The 16,363-nt window shown below is 45.4% G+C and overlaps 1 long non-coding RNA gene across 1 annotated transcript in view; it reads right to left on the bottom strand.

The window, feature by feature from the left end:
• Positions 1-14,226, bottom strand: part of LOC124958999 (uncharacterized) — a 30,425-nt gene extending 16,199 nt beyond the window's left edge. Inside the window, exon 1 of the long non-coding RNA XR_007103956.1 lies at positions 14,076-14,226. This is a non-coding gene — a long non-coding RNA (uncharacterized LOC124958999). The remainder of the gene's footprint in view (positions 1-14,075) is intronic.
• Positions 14,227-16,363: the final 2,137 nt, after the last annotated feature.

Below are 16,363 nucleotides of genomic sequence, written 5' to 3'. Positions count from 1 at the left end.
ACTTGTAAGTGAACATATCCACCAGTGCCGGGTAAGAAGGCGAGACCTCTTCTTTATTCAGTCTCCTGCATCTACCTTCTATTTCTTTGCTAAATTATCAGCATAAACTTAGGTTCTCTGATGTTCTTTGGATACTTTTAACTTCTCATTGGTTCCCTCATTAATTAATGAGTTAAATAAAATCTTTGACACGAGATTCATTTCTATTTGTATGAGAGTCATGATTCACATTTTGAAACTTACACTTTAACGGAGCCCTGTGACCCTAAGTGAGTTGCTTAACCTCTCCAAGTTTCCATTTACATAACTGTTAATGAGGATAATAATAATATTAACTTTGGGGGCTGTTTTTGCAGAGAGCAAGTGAGACAAGGTATATAACACAATTAGCCCAAGACCTTGTGCATCTTAATCCCACAATGAATGTTGGATGATGATTCTGCTGATGATGCTGATGAGACCTGGATAAGTGCTCTTGCCTCAGCATCTCCACATCCCGAAGATGAAAACACCGCACTCAGTGTGCTCTGGCTTCCTCTGTAGCTCTTTTTACCTTTATGATCAGAGCCATCAAACATGAGCTGCCTTTATTCAGTTTGCAAAACGGCATCCCTCCAGGTAACAAAGATAGTGCAACCCCAAATCTTAGCAAAGGGGTGCTGGCTGCTTTTGAGTCTCCACTCTCCAGCCTAGTGGGTCCCTCTGTGGCATGCACAAATGAACAGATGGCACAGGAGGCCATGACTATGATTTTAAACAAACTGGTGATGATGAATATCACAGGAAACACTGCACACTATTCGCTAGACAGAAGAAGTGGGATGGAGAAATAACCCAAGCAGAAGGCGGGACTTGTCTTTGCATTAATTTCAACCACATCGTGGCAAATTGCATCAATGACTGGGAAACCTATTAGCATCAATAATACTACTCTTGCACACACACACACCATAACTGGACAGTCCTCGTGTAATAGCTGAACGCCAGCACTACCTCCATGGCACATGTAGAGATGGATGGGTTTCTCTGTACCAGCATTGTAACCTGCAGTCACAGGGCACTTACCACAGGGTTGCTTGAACTCAGGATCATGTTTACAGTGTAAATATGTAAATGTGTTGTGTGAATAATTGTGCTCACTCTTTTATTTTTGCGGGGGAGGGGAGTTACCAGGGATTGAACTCAGGGTCACTTGACCACTGAACCACATCCCCACCCCAACCCCTTTTTTGTATTTTATTTAGAGACAGGGTCTCACTGGGTTACTTAGCACCTCGCTTTTGCTGAGACTGGCTTTGAACTCACGATCCTCCTGCCTCAGCCTCCCAAGCCACTGGGATTGCAGGTATGTGCCACCATGTCTTAATATAAGTAAAGCAGCTTTGCTACTGAAAGTACAGTTGGGATCAATACAGTTCATATCATTTGGGAACTTTGTAGAAATACAAGACATTAGGCCCCATCCAAGACTAGCTCAATCCTGATCCACACTTTCACAAGATCCTCCAGTGATTCCAGTGCACACTAAGTTGAAGAAGCATTGCTCTAGAATCTTCCAAGCAGGAGCAGTGTGTGGTAATGTCATTCAGCAGTTGTCCCTCTTTGTGAGGAAAAATCACACCACTGCAGTAAACCAGTAGGAATATCAGGAAAGGCAAGTTGCTGCACGGTTCTTCCAATAAACATTCACTCAGGCCCTGAGAGTATTCTAGGTGCTGAGAGTAAGCAGTGGGAAGGAAGGAAGGAAGGAAGGAAAGAAGGAAGAAAGGAAGGAAGGAAGGAAGGAAGGAAGGAAGGAAGGAAGGAAGGAAGGAAAAAAGGAAGGAAGGAAGGAAGGAAGGAAAGAAGGAAGAAAGGAAGGAAGGAAGGAAGGAAGGAAGGAAGGAAGGAAGGAAGGAAGGAAGGAAGGAAGGAAGGAAAGAAGGAAGAAAGGAAGGAAGGAAGGAAGGAAGGAAGGAAGGAAGGAAGGAAGGAAGGAAGGAAGGAAGGAAAGAAGGAAGAAAGGAAGGAAGGAAGGAAGGAAGGAAGGAAGGAAGGAAGGAAGGAAGGAAGGAAGGAAGGAAGGAAGGAGGGGAGTTCCCTACCCTGGAGGATAAACAAAATAGTGTGTACATCTTATCAGGTGGTGATAAGTACCATGACAAAAAATAAAGTGGGATTAGGAGGAAGTTTTGCAATTTTGAATAATATGGTCAGGAGGTAATATTTATGTAATAACCCTAAGGAAATGAAGAGACAGGCTATGTGGATACTTGCTGGAATAGCATGGCAGATAAAAGGAACAGCAAACACAAAGGTTCAAGAAGGACAAATCCCATCATGTCTGCATGCTGATGATAAGGAGCCACTGGTGGCTGCTTAGGGGAGAGGGAAAAATTGCTAGTGATAATCTTGATAGGTGGGTGAGGATGAGCTCTAGCACACAAAAGGAGAGCCCGGCACACAGGAGGAGCAAGAAGAGTCAACCATAGCAACATGCTCTTCAAATCTGGAGAGCAAGAGAGAGCTGAAAGCCAGGCTTACCTAGGGCTGAGGTTTTGTCAGGCGCCTGCAATGAAGGGAAATGAGAAAACTGGTTGAGTCTGCACGCAAGGAGTGATTGTACTGAAGGACCATGACATTATCTAAATAGAAAAGGATGTGAAGACTCAAAGAAAATATAGGACTATGAAAAAGTAATAGGATCACTGGATGGTGGACCCCTGAAGCTAGCCAACACTGAGGTCAGGGCTCTGAAAGAATTTATCCAGAAAGTTGGAAGGTCCCAGAGAATGGGATTCTTAACACTGGGATTATGAAAGGCACACAGTGGCCATTCCACGGTCCAGGCTGGGTCATTTCCAATATGGTAGGCACAGCCACGTGAGACTTTTATATTTTATTTGATTAAACGAAGTCTAAAATCCAGTTCTTCAGTTTCACTAGCCACGTCGCAAGTACCCAGTGGCCACATAGCAACTGGGAAGTGCAAAAAAGAACATCCTCATCACAGAAAGTTCTGTAGGGCAGCACTATTCTAGGCTGTGACCATGATAGTTTGTGACCATAGTCCTGCTAAGATCACTGGAGGGCACTGAATTTCCTACACAGATGTGCAAATCTTCAAAAATTGGGAGAGGAGTAGTTTTGGAGACAGGGGGCCAGGAGCTAAAGTTTTCAAAGATTTCTCTCTCTCTCTCTCTCTCTCTCTCTCTCTCTCTCTCTCTCTTTCTCCTTCTCTCTAAAAGTGGGGCATCAGACAACAGGTAGTTGGATGGCTCAGAGCATACTCTTTGAGTGAGGAGAGCATTCTTATAGTCTAGATGGACCACAAAGGGAGCAAGGAGGATCCCACCCAGGTCCAGGCCCAGGGGCCACCAAACCATGGGCAGTTACAAGGTAAAACAATGTCCTGAGGTAAGATCTAACTACTGGAGGAGGAAGAAGGTAAATAGAACATTCAAAGGTGATTGAGGACTCCAGAGATTTTGCTGATGGTTGATCATGGGTCCCAGAGCAAGATCTCTGTAGACTGGGAACAGTGAGAGACAGACTCATAGAAAGGGATGTGCAGAGCTTTATGGGATCAAGGGTCCAGGAGACGAGGGATGTCCTAGGAACCTGGGCTTTGTGTGAGGACTGCTATGAACAGCAGAAATGGGCACAGTGAGATTGATCCCAATGGCCCCAAAGCAGGAACTGGGTGAAGCTGTGAGTGTTGAGGAAGAAACAAGGCACTTTCCAGGAGTACAGAGAATTCTGGAACATCCTCTTCACTTCCTCCATATGCTTACTCTGTATGGAAGCTAGAAAATGGCCCCGAGTTCTGGGCACCTCCTGATGCAGGTGAAGGAGCTGGAGGCCTAGGAGGGGTCGTTCTCTCCAGAGAATGTGGACTCTTGACTCCCAAAACCAGTCAACTAGGAAGCCTTGCTGGAATGTTCCTGGAGGAGGGGCCGACCATAAGCAGAAGCCCAGATGCCTCAGGGCCCAGCTCTGGAACCAAGCTGAGTGAGAGGCTGACCCTGACTCTGCCTGCTGGTGTCTCCACACCCCACCTGCAAGTGTGACACATTCTGCCTGGAAGTCCCCTCTCCCTTTTCCAAGCCAAATAATGGCCATGGTCTGCTGCTTCAAGAGGCACCTTTTGCCAACAGGACTCAGGTTGGCAGTCCTCACACAAAGCCCAGGTTCCTAGGACATCCCTCGTCTCCTGGACCCTTGATCCCATAAAGCTCTGCACATCCCTTTTAAATATTCAAAGTTTGAGATTATGCCACCAACAGATTCAGTGTCTCATGACGCTCTGCTTCCTGAGTCATAGATGGTGCCTTCTCTCTTCTATCCTCACATGGCAAAAGTGGGGAGCTCCCTGGGGTCTCTTTTATAAGGGTGCTCATCCCATTCATGAGGGCTTCACCCTCATGAGCTAGTATCTCCTGAAGGTCACCTCCTAGTGCCACCACCTTGGAGGCTAAGATTTCAACATACGAATTTGGGGAAACACATTCAGTCCACAGCAGTGACGTCCTGTGTCATTCCCAAAAGGAGAAAGGAGGAACACCCAGGCTGAAGGGACAATGTGGTGCCTTGAAATGATGTGGCGTGTCTATGAGGCCGCAAGGATCTGCAGTGATGGAAGCACAGGGGCTCGGAAAAGAGTAACAGCAGGTGACGCCTGAGAAGCAGAGTCCCAAATCAAGACAGGCGCATTTGCCACACCAGCCCTTCTGACTTGACCCCCTGAGCTTTGTGCAGTCATGTTCAGATTTTTTAAGCAAAAGAACAACTTGATCAGGATTGTGGCCTTCTAGTGGAAAGTAGGTTGAAGGAGGAGCCAGATTGAAGGTGGAGAAGCCACCCAGGGAGCTGTTGCCGTAAGGATTTGAGGGAGGTAAGACACTGGACGAAGGCATTGCCGGGGTGGGGGAGCCGGGATGGGAGAGAGGGCCCAGTAGCACATCCACAGGACTCAGGTTGGCCAGGATGCCAGGCTAGAAAGACAGGGGAGGCGTTCACCATCAGCTCATACATGCATATGGCTGAGGACTGCTGAGACAGACCTTTAAAAATGCTTTAGCAAGTGCAGGGCCCAAGTCCAGGGCTGCTCATAAGTTACTTGAAGCTCTCTTCTTTGACTCACTGCTGAACACTAGAACATTTCCTGAGAATCATGCAATTGTAAAGTAAATACTTTTTCATTGCCCTCAGAAAAGCCTATATATCACTATGTGTCTGCAAGGCAAATACAGCATAATACTGCCATCATGTTAACCATCATGCAATTTGCATGATACCAGAGATGTCAAACAAAGGATAGAAGACTTCGCAGGGGAAAAGGTCTACTTTGTGGAGGTGTTCATCCCTGGAATGGGGCTTAGGCGAGGAGCAAATTTTCCATGGGTGGAAAGGGGAGATGACTGAGCTGAGACAGGCGAGCAGGAAAGCATTTCTCAGGTGTGTTTGGGAACCCCCCTCCTGTGAGATGCTCCAGGACAAAAGGGCCTGAGGTCAGTAGCCCTGGGGATGCTGCTTGCTCTACAGCCCCTCCCGCGGAAGTCCTCAGGACTCCACTCGCTACAGATTCTGAGAAGTCCTCTGCCTAAATACAATTTGTCTTGCTGTAAAAAGCAAATCAGTAGTTGCCTAGCACTGGAGATGGGTATAGAAGGGTTGATGTCAAGGGGACATGAGGAAACGTTTTGGGTTCATGGGATGGTGGGCTATGTGTGTGTGTGTGTGTGTGTGTGTGTGTGTGTGTGTGTGTGATGTGTGTGTGTGGAATGTGTGTGTGTGTGTGGAATGTGTGTGTATGTGTGTGTGTGTGTGTGTGTGTGTGGAATGTGTGTGTGTGTGTGTGTCAAAACTCTGTAAACCATACACATGAAATATGAATGTTCTGTTGTATTTAAGTTATACCTTATTTAACATCATTAAAAATAAGAATACTTTGTCTTTTATTTGACCTTGGAGAGGTTTTTTATTATTTTCATTGACATTCCCTCAAAAGGCCTATTTCTTGGAACACCACGTGAAGAAAGGCAGCTGTGTCAGTTTCCATTGGCCACTGTCACAAATCACCTCACGTAGTAGCTTCAGATACCAAACTTCGCTACCTTATAGTTCTGGAGGCCCCAAATCTGAAAGGGCTCAGCAGACTCATTAGCAAGGCCAGGCCAGGGTCCTAGGAGGGACTCTCTTCTTTCCTTTTACAACTTCCAGAGGATGCCCACATTCCTGGGCCCACAGCCCCTCCTGTCTTCAAAGTCCGCAATCGCATCACTCTGACCTTCACTTCTACCCTAAGATCCCCTTCCCTGGTTCTGACTCTACTTCTTTCACTCATAAGGACGTTTGTGATTACGTGCAGCCCCACCCACCCACCCAGAAAGCCCAGGGCCATCTCTCCATCTCCAAATCCTCAGCCTAACCACAGCTGAAAGTCTGTTGGCCCAGATAACATGTGCTGGCTCCAGGCACGGGGATGCGTATGTTTGGGAGGCCACCAGTCTGCTCCCCACACTGGACCCTTGTATAAAGAGGAGCCTTCAGCAAACCTGCGAGTGAAGGCTGAGGCTGAAACACGCCATGGAGGATCTGGATTGTCCAGGCAAGCGGTGGGATGATTTGAATCGGTACATCCACATGTTTTAAAATTTGAAAGCTATCATAGGATATTTAGTTTTAAACAAATCTTCCCCTGTTCCCAGCCATCTTTCTTTCTCTGAAACCAACAAATGTCACCACTTTCTTATATATCATTCCAGAAATGATCCATATATCTATACAGAGTTTTTATACAAACAGCAGCACCATATAAAAATCGTTCTTCACTTCCTATGTTTCCCTCACCAGTGTGAACCTGTAGATCACCCCAGAAGAGAACAGAGCCTTTCTATGAAAGCCTAGCATTCAATTGTAGAGACCACTGGCTCTCAACATGGTTGTCATTGAATGACTTGGAGACATTTTGGAAGATCCCCAGGAGTTCCAGTTATCTATTTCTCTGTAACAAACCACCCCAAAACTTAAGAGCATAAAACAATAGCTATTTTATCATGCTCACAAAAGAATTCTGTCATGCTACAGCAGGGGCAGCTTGTCCACTGGGATCAGGGCCACAGTTAGGGAGGCTCGGACAGCTGGGAGATGGTGGAAGAGCTCAGTCAGAGCCATGCAGCTGTGGCCTTGGTTCTCACATTAGCCAGGGTCCTTGGTCATCCTCCTCAGCACGTCTGCTGATGCTGAAATACCCAGGAAGGCTCCCCAGCCTTCCTGCTACCCAGCTGAGTGAGCTGCAACAGCTGGCCTGGAAGGAGTGATTCTCTCTCTCTCTCTCTCTCTCTCTCTCTCTCTCTCTCTCTCTCTCTCTCTCTCTCCCTCCCCCCCTCCCCAGCTAGCTCAGGCCTCCTCATAGCACAGTACTTTGAGGGTAGTTGGGCTTCTCACACAGCCGCTGATGTGCCCCAGGAACTCAGACTCCAAGAGGCCCTGCAGACTGCAAAACTTCCTACAACTTAGCCTTTAAGGGCCCAGACCATCTCTTCCATCAGATTCCATCAGTCATCAAATCCCCAGACAAACCCAGACTCAAACTAAGGCAAATTCGATTTTACCTCTCAACAGGAAAAGGCATGCAGTCATCTTAATGTGTCACATTCAGTGACTGATGTGTGGCCAGTCTTAAAAAACTGTTATGAATTTGCTAGACTCTATTAACCAAGCCTCTGTCTTAGTCCACTTTCAATCATTGTGATGAAATACCTGAAATTGTCAACTTTTAAGGAGAAATCTTTATTTGGGGTCATGTTTCAGAGGTTTCAGTGCATGGTCATGTGGCCCTGTTGCTCTGGGCCTATGGTGCCAAGGTACGTCATGACAGTAATCGTGGCAGAAAAGGCTTGTTCACCTTGTGGCCACCTACGAGGCCCCACCTCCTGAAGAGTCTGCTACCTTCCAGTAGCAGCACAGGTGGGGGCTCAAACCTCGAACACAGGGGCTTTCAGGGGACATGCAAGATCCAAACAATAGCAGCGCCACTGATGGCTACACAGGTCGCTTCAGATGTTTTGCTAGTAACACAGCGCTTAGGAGGTACCGCCACCATCACTTCCCATGGGCAAGTCTGGAGAGAAAATTCTGGAAGTGAAATTGGCAGGTGGAAAATTGGCTACTGAAGGTCTTTGAGTGACACAATCAAGGCCGAACTTTAGAAAATTCAACCCGGCTGCACTACCGAGGATGCAGGAGAGGGAGGGAGGGGGCAGCTGCAGACAGAGCATCCAGATGAGGACACAGCGCAGTAGACACCTTGCCTGCAACCATCTTGGACCCTGAGCAGAGGAACCTGTCAAGCCACAGCTGGACTCCTGACCCCCAGAAAGAGTGAGATAAGAATGGGTTCCTCTCGACAAATGGGCTAAGGAAATGAATAGACACTTCACAGAAGAAGATCTACAAGCAATCAACAAACATATGGAAAAATGTTCAACATCTCTAATAATAAGAGAGATGCAAATCAAAACTACCCTAAGATTCCATCTCACCCCAATTAGAATGGCGATTATCAAGAATACAAGCAACAACAGGTGTTGGCAAGGATGTGGGGAGAAAGGTACACTCATACATTGCTGGTGGGGCTGCAAATTAGTGCAGCCACTCTGGAAAGCAGTGTGGAGATTCCTTAGAAAACTTGGAATGGAACCACCATTTGACCCAGCTATCCCACTCCTTGGCCTATACCCAAAGGACTTAAAATCAGCATACTACAGAGATACAGCCACATCAATGTTCATAGCTGCTCAATTCACCATAGCCAGATTGTGGAACCAACCTAGATGTCCTTCAATTGATGAATGGATAAAGAAACTGTGGTATATATATACAATGGAATATTACTCAGCCATAAAGAATGATAAAATTATGGCATTTGCAGGCAAATGGATGAAACTGGAGAATATCATGCTAAGTGAGATAAGCCAATCTCAAAAAACCAAAGGACGAATGATATCGCTGATAAGTGGATAATGACACATAATGGGGGGTAGGAGGGGTTAGTGTTAGGGTTAGAGTTAGGGTTAGGGAGGGGGCCAAGAATGGAGGAAGGAAGGACTATATAGAGGGAAAAGAGGGGTGGGAGGGGTAGGGGGAAGGGAAAAAATAACAGAATGAATCAAACAACATTACCCTATGTAAATTTATGTTTACACAAATGGTATGCCTTTACGCCATGTACAAACAGAGAAACAACATGTATCCCATTTGTTTACAATAAAAAAAAAAGTGAAAAAAAAAAAGAATGGGTTCCTCAAATCTCTGTTTGTCACCATTTGTCATGCAGCAACAGAAAACTGACACATCCCCGCGGACTTCACACTGTGTGGGCAGGACCACGTCATGTTACCCCCTCCCCTCCCAGCACCTCACACTGTGCCTAGAACACAGTGGGTGCTCAATGAATATTTGTGGATGACTCACAAGTGAATGAAAGTACATCATGCCTGCAATATTTATGATATTTACTCTGAAAGGATGATTTTAATCTGATTTTACTAAGATGAAGAAAAAATAAGTGACATACCCAAGATTCACAGAAAAAGAGAAGACATAAGACTGAAATTAGCCTCTCCTGGGTTCAAATCCTGAACTCATTCACTAAAACCAAAGGTATGAGAGCTGTACAGGCTTCCGGCCCAGCCCCTCCCCCATACCCAGGGCAGACCCCACTCACCAGTCCCAGCACACATTTGGACTGAGTCCATCACAGACCTTTTCCACTCAGCATTTCAGTTGCCACAAGCCATTGATCACTGCTGGCCCAAGAAAAGAAGCTGATTTATCACCCCACCTCTTTGCCTCTCATTGGAATCCAGATCACCCTGCCTAGAATGAATTCAGGATCCATTGCAAGCAACGTCTGGGAAAGAATATGAAAGAAATAAAAGTGTGAGCACAGGGAAAGAGGGAACAGAAGAAGGAAGACCAGAGGAGAGGGTGGGAATAGGAAAGCAAAAAACAAAAGTCCTGGAACTTTCTGTACAGAGGAAATCTTCTCAACATTTCCAGGCAGGAAATTCCACTAAGGACACTGAGAACTGGCCTCTCCTATGGCTGAATCCCCATGTCAGTTGACGGACTCTTCCTTATGCAGTGATGGAATGCAGCAATTAGAACCCCTTTTTATCATTGTCCCTGTCATGCCAACCCCCCACTGCTCCCTACACACCCACCGGATGTTGGTGCCGGGGCTGCGCTGGATGGAACATTTGCCACAGCTGATATTTTTATTGTGTTTGCAATTAATGTGTATGTCTGCCTGAGGGACTGCAGGTATGATATTTTAAACATTGCTCTCCAGAAAGGAAAGCTGACTATTTCGACAAGGGGTATGTGTGCTGCCGTAAACCTGATGGAGCCTTGAAGTAAAAAACAGATTGAAAAGCCAGGAACAGTCAATGAAAGAATTGTTTTGTTTTGACTTTCTTTGTTAATAAATTGATTAAATCCTCTGTGCTCTAGGCTTTGCATAGACCAGGGTTACCAAATACATCGTGCCTTTCCTGCAGGCATTACTAATTAATCACATCGTTCTTTTCTCCCTGAGTCCCAGCTCGGTCTTGGAAACCATCCACTATGGAGTTCTAGGCAGCCAATGCCAATCTATCATTTCAGATCTCAAGACAAAGCTACTTGCCATCCAAGTGTGCATGCTGCCACATGAATGTGACAGGGCCTTAAAGAGAAAGGAGACTCCCTGCCTCAACCCCATCCCTGTTTCCACCTCACAAGTTATCAAGCAAAAACCATCAAGGGAAGCTCTAATGATTAGGAGAAGCCCAGACCCTACACTCGGACTGCCTGGTTTTGAAGCCCACCTCTGTTGTTCATGGGTCCTTTTGCACTTCAGTGTCGTCACCTGTAAGGTGGGGCTAATCACAGCACCAACCTCATAGAGCTACAACCATGATTAAAGGAGTTCCGTTCAGACCTGGGAGGAGTACTTGATCAGCGTCAGCATTGGCTACTGTTTCTGAGGTTTAGGTAGCTTGAGTCCCTCTGTTATCTGCGAAATCTAGCTCTCTGACTAGACTGCAAGTTGTTGAGTGCTTTCTTCTTTGCATTTCCAGCATTGGATACAGAACAGGAGCCAAATCAGTGTTTATTTAACTGCTGACCCCCTTCCCAGCCCACAGTGCCTTGCACATTTCTGTCCCCTGTCTCGCCCATCATTCCCCAACCAACCCTCCATCCCATTAAGCTCCACTTTATCTTCTCCCTTCTTCTGTGTGCCCACTTCAGCCCCACCCCACCAATATGCACCCCATCTTCCAGACCCTGCCCAGCTGGAGGAGTCCTTCATTTGTACCCCAATAAATATGTTCAGCTCTCTGCCTTCTGGGGACATGGTAGAACTGTACCTCCTGCACTTCCTTCTGTTCTGGGTGGAGCCATATGAACGGTGTGCTCGTGGCTGGAGGGCTTGGTGGCATGAGGGAGGCCTCCCCATCTCAGATCCTCCTTCCTGCCACAATGTCCAGCGTGTTCCACCTGCAGCTGCTCCACTGGTCTGTTTGCTGTGAAAACAAGATGGACCAGGGCCCCCAGGTGGCCACGATGGACTAAAAGCATGGATGAGAAATACATCTTTGCTAAGGTGCCACAGTGTACTGTCACACCCTCACCGAGACGTCCTGACAGATACGTTACCGGAAGTTCAGCATCCTCCTTTGAGCCCGCTCCAGCCCCTTGACCCATGATAATTTATTCAAAAGGAAAGACAAATCTCTTTTTCACTTTTATCTTAAAATCTGACACAGCCTCTTATACATAGTTAGTGCTCATTAAATGACTGTTGAATAAATGAGCAGTCATTCATCTCTGAGGCTCTGGCTTCCCATCTGTGAAACAGAATCCCAAATTCCTTGACCCCCTCCTTTGCAGGCTCTTGGAGGATCCCACTGTAATTCTGGATGTGAAAGAGCTTTGTGAAGTATAAAATGATGAACACAGGTCAAGCATCATCATTAGACAATAAACTACTAGGGGAAATTCTCTGAATTCATTTCTTCAATATAGCTGGTGCTATTCCAGGCTGATCGTTAATTGCCCATGCACCTGATCCTTGAGTTCCGTAGCTGTTCTTAAGTTAATATCTATCAATGGACAATATATACCAGGCACTGGACTGGGTGAGTCTATACATTATCATTTATAATCCTTATTCATAGGATATATATACTATAAACCTAAAGCACAGATGGCAAAATAGGTTCAAAAACATTAAGTAATGCTTAGTGTCAAAGGACTAGCCAGTGAGCCCAAGTATTTGGACAACTTGGAATGTAAGCCCTAAACCTCAGCACTACACTACCTCCAAAGAAGGCATAAATTAAACACTCCTCAGATAGGACATGGGGAAACCCTGCAAGCTCAAGTGTGCTTAGCGTGGCTATGAAAAGGACAATAAGAACTCTGAGAAATAGACTACCTGGACATTTATTCTCCAAATCATACAGGTTGAGCTGGTGGTGGGTGTTTTCAAATGCACACCCATCCCAGTTTTAAGAAACTCAATGTAGTCATGTGCTACATAATGACATTTCTACCAGCCATATAAACTGTGGTCCCATAAGGTTATGATGGAGTTGAAAAATTCCTGTCACCTGGTATTTTCACTGTGTCTTTTCAGTTTAGATCTGTTTGGATGCACTAATATGATGCGCTACAATTGATGACGATATTCAGCACAGTAACATGCTACGCAGGTTTGCAGCCTGGAAGTGACAGGCTCGACCCTGTAACCAGGTGTGTGGTAAGCTATGCCATCTGGGTTTGCAGAAGCACACTTTATGATGTTCACAAGATGGAACTGCTCACAATGCATTTCTCAGAACTCACCTCTGTGGTTAAGTGACACAGGGTTGTATACAGGAAGAAACACTCACACACAAGAGTATTTACTTCTCGCTGTAGAAAAGTTTTTGCATAAAAACATGGAAACACCACCAGCTTTGTGAGCATTCCACCAGTGCAGTCACGTGGGGCCCTGTGCTTAGAAAGTCCCATGCTTGGGTTTTGATGCTCTGAAGTCACCACATTGAAATTTTTAAAATTCTATCTTAGAGTTTGTGTCTTACAAGTCAAACATAAAGGTGGGACTGCTGTGGAGTCACCTTCCCATTTCCCAAAGGAGGACTCTCAGTTTCCTGCACCCCATCCTCTTCAGCCCCCTTCCCTTGTCCCCACCTGAGCAGGCATGGGGAGGGTCTCATTGGGAGGGACTGATTGCTGGAACTTAAGCTCCCTGCTGTATTTGCCAGTTACATCATCTTAGACTTTTAATTATCCTCTCTAAGCCTCAGTTTCCTCATCTGTAAAATGAAGAATGATGTTTGCTTTGTGAAATTGTCATGAGGATTAAATTAAACGCCCCTGTACAGCATTCTGCACAGTGCCTGGCACCCAGGAAGGACTCCGTGGGTGGCAGCTCTTGCGTTTCTCACAAGCTGCGAGGTGAGTATTGTATTCCAGTTGACAGATGAGAAACTGAGGCCCCAGAAGATAAAGTTATGTACCCAGGAGGTTGCTAAATAGAAGAGCCCAGATGCAAACCTGGAGCTGCTAATTTCTCAAACGCAAGTGCCTGCCCATCATGCCACACTTCCTCTCTCAAAGAGGACCTCTTCTGATGGCTTGAGATCCTACCCCAGGATTGTTTCTGAGGTCTTCAAACCATGGCCCTCTGAACTTGGGATCTGACAGGTCGTTGCAGCTCTTACAGTCCTGTTGGTGATCAAGATCGCCTTCCCAGGTAGCGACTATGGCCGTCATTATGTACAAACCCCAAGACCCCTCATGTCCATTTAACTTCCCCTCCACAGAGCCTCACACAGTGCCATCCAGACAGGCACTTAATATGTTCCTTTGATGAAAATCTATGTATCTGCTAAGGCTTGAAAAGCATTCATTTTCTTTGCCCCTACCTGATATTTGATGCCGAGACTGAGCAGCAGGAGACAAGCAACAAGAATAATTTAATAAAAGCACAATTGGAACTAAAGGCAAAGGAGAGAGAGCAAAAAGGGCACGCCACGCACCTTTGAAGCCCAGGCTTTTATATCTTTGAAGCTGAATCCAGGGAAATTGCTGCAACCCCTGTAGATGGTTGGAGGGCTTTTTCCTCCTGGGTTGTTGCATAGTTTGGAAGCCTCCGATCTGTCATGTCACCAAATGGGAGGGGAGCCCCAAAGTCTCCGCAGCAGGGCGTGTGCAAGGCAGGCTGGGGAGCTGGCACAGCCCTGGGCCTCGAGTGGAGTCCAGGCCCGCCTCTGACGCATGGGGGAGAGCGAGACAGGAGTGGGTGTTTGCTGACAAGCAGCTTCATGGGAACGCTGCCTTGGCATTTCTCACTGCTGAATCAGGGAGAAAATTTGGGCAGAGTGCCCGTGGCGTTGAGAGAAAGGGAGCCAATCCTGGGCTGGAGAGCAAATGCCACACAAAGCAGTAATAGCAATTGCAAGATTATCGTTCCCCAAAGGCCTACTGGGTGCTGTCAGTGCACTCTCCCCGTTTGTCCTAGGAACATTTCTACAAGGTAAGGAAACTCATTTCCAATTGCACGTGAAGTGCCCGGGATGAGAAAGATCCAGAGATGTACAGAGAACAGTGGCTGAAATGGAATTCTAACTCAGATCTGAGCAAAGCCTGATGCTCCTACACTCTAACCCTTCTTCCTACCCCACCTCCTCCAATCCCCTGCTCCACCCTGCAGCCCTTCTCCCTCCCCAAAGCCAAGAAGACAGAAGATAAGCTGACGTGGAGCGTGGCACTCACCTCCTCAGACAGTCTGGAAGTGAGCAGCCTCCGAAGGCAGGGCCAGGTGGCCAGGCAATCCCACACTTGACCATCGAACTCAGACAGAAAATTCCAGACCTCCCGATCCTCCCTGAGTATGACCTATGGAGCAGCGTTGTCCAATAAAAATATAACACAAGCCACATATTACAAGTATAACTTTCTAGTAACCACATGTTAAAAAGTAAAAAGAGGTGAAATAAATTTTAATAATGTCTTATTTAACCCAATACATCCCAAACAGTATCATTTCAACACATAACCAACATAAAAATTATTAATGAGATATTTTACATTCTTCATTTTCATAGTAAGTTTTCACATTCAAAAATTCTTCAGGCACTTTGCCAACAGACCTCATCTCAATTCAGATAAGCCACGGCACACGTGGCTACTGGCTACTGTATTGAATAGGACAGGTCTATACAATATCGAAATATCCCCCATGAATACAACCTCACAATACATAATGAAAAGTGGTTTCTTAGTTACCATGTAGGAAAATCAACTTTCTGACAGTCAGATTGTCCATTTTATGAATGATAACATGTGGCAGTTCATGTGGCCACCACCATTATCCATTCCTTCACCCCTCAGAATTTCCATGTGTTGTCTCCTTAGAGTCAAACCCTCCACCTTCCCTTCATTCCCTTTTCCTGAATTTTTTATCTGTTCTGTATAAATGGAATCATACAGTATTCAACATTTCAGGACGAATTTCTTTTACTCTGCCTTTGAGATTCACCCAAGTTCATGTGTGCATGCCACAACTAGTTTATTCCTCTTTATTACTGAGTAACATTATATTGTATGGGTATGGGAGCAATTTGTTTATCCATTCACCTGCTAAAGGACATCTGAGTCACTTCTAGTTTAGAATGTTTACAAATAGGGCTGCTCTAGACACATGTACAACAGTTACATGCTTTGTGTGAACATAAGCACATTTCTCTAAGGTAAATACACAGGTATGGAATTGCTGGATCATGTGGTAATTCTCTGTTTAACTTTATAATAAATTATCAAATTGTCTTCCAGAGAAGTTGAACCATTTTTCCTTCCTGCCAGTAACATGTTCTAATTGTTCTGCATCCTTGTCTGCACTCAGTATTGTCAGATTTATTTATTTTAGCCATCCTAATAGGTATGTAGTTGTATCTCATTATGCATTTATTTGCTTTTCCCTAATGACGCATGATGTTGAACATCTTTTAATGTAGTTCATTGTTGTCTCTATGTCCGTTGTGATGATATATCAAAGACTTTTGCCCATTTTAAAATTAAGTTGTATGTTGTCTTAGCTTTGAAAGTTTTATATATTCTAGATACAATTCTTTTGTTGGATATGTGACTTGCAGATATTTTCTCCTGGTCTTTAACTTGTTTTTTAATTCTCTTCATGTTGTCTTTCACAGAGCATAAGTTTTTAATTTTAATGATGTCTAATTTTTTTTTCTTTTATGGATCATGCTTTGATTATGGTATATAAGAACTCTCTTACCTAACCTCTGGTTTTTGAACAATAAATCAC

Source organism: Sciurus carolinensis, chromosome 1 (genome assembly GCF_902686445.1).
Source record: "Sciurus carolinensis chromosome 1, mSciCar1.2, whole genome shotgun sequence".
Classification (NCBI taxonomy): Eukaryota; Metazoa; Chordata; class Mammalia; order Rodentia; family Sciuridae; genus Sciurus; species Sciurus carolinensis.
Note: the sequence above shows the minus strand (reverse complement) of the source record. Positions and strands in the feature narration are given on the sequence as shown.